Source organism: Octopus bimaculoides, chromosome 1 (assembly GCF_001194135.2).
Source record: "Octopus bimaculoides isolate UCB-OBI-ISO-001 chromosome 1, ASM119413v2, whole genome shotgun sequence".
Classification (NCBI taxonomy): domain Eukaryota; kingdom Metazoa; phylum Mollusca; class Cephalopoda; order Octopoda; family Octopodidae; genus Octopus; species Octopus bimaculoides.
In genome coordinates this window covers 101,083,610-101,089,100 of record NC_068981.1, presented here as the reverse complement: position 1 = coordinate 101,089,100, position 5,491 = coordinate 101,083,610, and positions in this window count along the sequence as shown.

Below are 5,491 nucleotides of genomic sequence, written 5' to 3'. Positions count from 1 at the left end.
AAAAAAAAAAAAAAAAAAAAAAAAAAGAAAGAAGATAGGGAGCAGAATGGGAAACAAATAACAGATCTAGATATCTGCATTAAATTGAACACTGTTAAAGGCATCCAAGTTTCGACTCCCAGACAGGGTGGTGCGTTGAGCAAAAACGCTTCATTTTGTGTTTCTCCAGTTCACTCAGCGGATTTTTTCTGTTTGGCTGCCACTTTTCAATTTTTTCAATTTTATTTCAATTGATTTCAAATTTGGTGTATTGATGTAGTTTTGTATGTTCTTTATTGACATGAAATTCATTTTCGCCATAAATCAATAAATAAGCAGTTAATAGCATTTAAAGTTTGAAAATTTTGGGTAATTTTTAGTCAATCAAAAGCCACAGACATATAGATGCCTGTTTCCATAGTAACAAGCCAAACGTTGGAACACGCCTGTATAAACCATATGTGTTTACGAAAAACTACGTGTGTTTACAAATTGATATTTTACGTTGTGTTTTCCTGCTTGTACTCAACTGTTGTTGTTTTGGATATTTTACGTTGCATTTTTGATACCCACCTCTTGCTGTTTTTGGATATTTTTCGTTGCACTTTCGGATATTTTACGTTGTGTACGTTGTGTTTTTCTTGCCCCAACGAATATTTTGTTATTATGACTGCAGTCAGCTCATGTAACCTTTCTTAAACGGATGCGGTTTCCTACTTGCAAAAGTAGGGTGTTAGCACTTGAAGAAAATTATGCAAAGAAAGAAAAACATTGTATGAACGAAAAAAAATCGTGTGGAAACATTTACTGGCGGTGCTCCCGCAAAAGATGCAAGGAGTCTGTGTCAGTAAGAAAAAATACGGAGTTATAAGGTGGCACCCTTCCTCTTAGGACTGTACTGCTTTTCATTTAATTATGGGTCAAGGAATTAGCGTCACTCCGATTTTGTGTTGAAGAACTGGGGATGAGCCATTGCACAACTGTTGATTACGATAGCTAGTTTCGAGAGATGCGTGCGGAGGACCTACTTCGAAACACAGTTAAGAACGGCGGTCCTGAGAAGATTGTTGAGACAGACGAAACAGTTTTCTCAAGACGTAAGTACAACCGAGGAAGGGTCCTATTTGAGCAGCGGGTTTTCGGAGGAGTGTGTCGCGAGACCAGACAGGATTTTCTTTATGCGGTGCCATGTCGGTATCGCGACGCACTGGAGGAATGCATACAGAAGTCAATTCTTCCAGCAACCTCAATTTTCAGCAATTCGTGGAGGGCGTACTCTCACATTCCTGAAATTGTTGGTTATAATTTTGAACATAAACCGGTGAACCACAGCGATGTTACCCACACGCAACAAGTGGAAAGTACACCGGTCTCTGTAAAGCGAGGTAATAAACGACGCTGTAGCACTCACCGTTCTATTATTGGCTAATATCTCTGCGTGTTTATGTGGCGCAGGAGATATGAAAACAGTAATTCATTTGAAAAATTACTTGAGTGCATTACAAACTTTCGTTTTTCATGAACTGGACTTCAAAATGTGTTGTTTACTCTTTTTTATCTTGTGCTGCCTTTCATCCTTTCGGAGTCGAGGAAATAAATACCAGTCGAACACTGGGGTCGATGTAATCGACTAGCCCCCACTCCCAAAATTTTAGGCCTTGTGTCTATAGTAGAAAGGATTATTGTTATTATCATTCAAATACGGCCACGTAGTCAGAGAAATTACACCAGCTAGAGACTAACTTGTCCTAAATGCACTCCATTTAGGTTACCGTACAAAGCGTAAAGACTCCCTTCGGTCATTAATGACCATGAGGTTGCACCTAGAAAGTTCCCCTCTGAGGCACAAGTCCGGGCAAAGTTGTTAATGGAAGACCAGCAGTCACTCATGCATACCAGCCTCCCCTCTCCATACCACCGAGGTTATCCAAGGGAAAGGCAAAGGCTGATACAATTTGGCACCAGTGACATCACAATTCATTTCTACAGCTGAGTGAACTGGAGCAACGGGAAATAAAGAGTCTTGCTCAAGAACACAACACACAGCCCGGTCCGGGAATCAAACTCACTACCTCATGATTGTGAGCCCGACGCTCTAACCACTGAGCTATACTATACAAATCCATGTATAATGCGTATATTGTTACACCCAAATCAATATTCTTTTCTACTCTAGGCACAAGGCCAGAAATTTTTGGGGAGTGGGGGGCAATCGATTAGATCAACCCCATTACGCGACTGGTACTTAATTTATCGACCCCGAAAGGATGAAAGGCAAAGTCGACCTCGGCGGAATTGAACATAACGGCAGACGAAATACCGCTAAGCATTTCGCCCGGCGTGCTAACGTTTCTGCCAGCTCGCAGGCTTTACACCTAAATCAATATTAAAAATCAAAGGCGTGTCTAAGATGTGATATTGAATTACAAAGTTTTCCACACCTATTTTTATCAAGACCAGATTATTATTTGTTTTTATTACATATCAATACATTTTATATAAAATTAAGTGTTTTGGTTTACAGAGAATCATCTGCTCTTGTAGCAGCTGAGCAGCATAGTGTTATACACACATTGTTATTGGTTTTTAAGACAATTTACGCCTCCAAATCGAGATGTGTATTTACATGGTTGTATATCATGTAAAGACTTTTGAGGTTATTCTTTCGATTGGTACATTTTCGATACAAAGTACTTGTATGATTTGTTACATCTACTGATAAGAGTGAATATTGTAAATGTATCTGAAAATCAATACTGTAACTTGTCTTCGATTTCGGGCTATGGCTAATTCCTTTTTATTTATGTTATTCCTGTGAGAGAATTAAAAAAAACTTTGACTAATCTGCTATTGAGAAATACTGCCGTTGTTTGTTGTTTAGACCTAAGTTACCTTCATCGAGCAAACTTATAATGAAAGGTACTGCAACCGTCGTCATCTAATCTTTATAGATGTATGTAGGGCTACATTATATTATGTGCCCATTCATTATTTAACATGTTAAAGGTGATTTGTAAGAGATGTAACTGTTATTTCTGAACGTTTGAGCGTCTATATAGAGGATCCTTTGTTGGGTTGACTGATTGTTGATTATGAATAGTGAAGTTGCAATGCATTTTAGGGTACTAAACATTACTCCCGACAATAAAAGAAAGGTGCCAGAAAAAATAATTACAAAATAATTATTACATAAAGTATTATGCTAGAGATCATATTTCATAATGTACAAACAATAAAATTTGTAATGAAGCAAAACAAGTTTAGACCTTAAGTTTACATAATAATTGAAAAATGGATTTTGTTACTGTTTACTGAATGCAAACCTCTGCGCATATACATATATATATATATATATATCATGGTAAACAGCAAAGAATAAAGACAAAAGACATTAAAAAGCAGACAAGTAAGGCATTTCATAATTGAGGACAAATAAAAAGCATTGTACTTAACATAAGGTGTCTTCCAGAACATTCTTTCCTTGAATAACTAAACAACAGGCACATTACAATAATTCTAATGTAAGATATGTTCCTTCATACAATAAGGGTTTTAGCCAAGATTTCAAATACTGAAAGATCGAATATTTTTATATATCGGTACAACATCGATTTTCCGAAAATTTGGCTCCAGTGTTTTTGCAGATTACTGATTTTTCCGAAGTGGTCACCTCTAAACTAAACAAATAGTAACTTTATTTAAATAAATGAAATACAAATGCCTGTGCATTAGTACAAATGATACACATTTATTAGTACTGTACTAAAGGCGGTGAGCTAGCAGAATCTTTACTGCGCCGGGCGAAATGCTTAGCGGCATTTCGTCTGACTTTACGTTCTGACTTTAAATTCTGCTGATGTCGACTTTGCCTTTCATCCTTTCGAGGTCGATAAAATAAGTACCAGTTGAGAACTGGGGTCGATATAATCGACTTAACATCTCTCCCGAAATTGCTGGCCTTGTTAAAAAATTTGAAGCCAATACTGTACTGTGCACTGTACTACTGTTGCACATGTCACTGCTGTTAGTGACCAGATGCTTATTTTCATCTCCATCAAAATAATGGCTGTCAGGTTGTTTGAAATGACCACAATGAGAGCTGTTGCCCCAGGAATTACTGTAACTATGTTTAGTCTGTTGTTAATATCGCCGCGTTAAGGTGATCCGCTTAATGTCTCATCGTGTGTTTCACACATGCGTTAAAAGATATAGTGTTTTAAGAACAATCTTTATCGGTTTTTGTTGAGAATACTTCAGGCAGTGCAGTGAACCACAAAAGTTTTGATATTGTCCACCCATTAGATGTCTCTTTAATACCGCATACCATTTACCCTGCACTATTGTTTTAATACGATGTGACTTGACAGGTACTGTGAAATAGGACCGCCCAGTAATCTAGTCTAATATCCGCAGGAATTTGAAGTTCCTGCTCAAAATTAAAGTGGATGATATCGCGTAACATTGTTATTTATTTTTATTTTTTGCCTTTGGTCAGTAAATGTTATTTCCAATTTGCTTCTATGACTACTATTCTCTTCGAACTTTGCTTTTGTGACCTGGACATCAATGTTTTGAAACTCACCTATTTTGCATTGCATTTCAGCACTGAGTTGGTGAAGCAGAAATATTGTTATAACAAATATTCTGCTTAATACCTCAGATTTGCTTGTCAGTTGTTTGACCTAAACCACTTGAGCTTGTTCCTTAGTGACTGACAATATGTGCATCTTTAATCACGGGCAGAAGTAGTGGAGGAGTATCGTAAGCAAGTATTGTGAAGGATTCTTTGGAGTTTGAATAAATGTAGCAAAAACAAAATTTGAAGGAAATATTAGCCATTTTTCATACTTTCTAGGGGTAAGCAATTAGGAGATAACAGCTGCTACCCGAGAACAAAAATCGTGTTACACAGTGTTATACGAGATTCAATGTTTGGAATGTTAGTGCTAAACCTATATAAAAAGTATCATCCACAGATATTAAGAAAGTCGACGAGAGAGCCTGTGTGTGGTTACTTGACCTACTAGATTTAGTAGACAAATACTTTCAAATCACACACTACCGACTGAAATACAGGAAACATGAAATAACATAATCATATACCTCTAAAACTTCGGAAAGATCTTGGTTAGAATGTTTTTGATCATAGGTTTCTATAATCAGAAATGACTAAGGCTAAATAAAACACCAACAGCAGCAGTAGCAACATCATCATCATCAACAACAACAACAACAACAACAAAGCTGCAAAGTATCAATCATTGTTACTGAAAGGTTAATATATCATTTGTTAATTTAATATTATACCTTTGATGCAAGTCTGACGAAATGTCACTCTAATGTCTAAAACCGCAAACATTACGTAAATTTCCACTTCGAATGTTTGCGTAAACTCGCGTTGGTACAGTGTTGGTACAGAAACAATCGTAACGAATCACTATAGATGTGTTAAAGAATTTCCTTGTCTTATTATTTGTATTATATATATATATATATATATATATATATATAT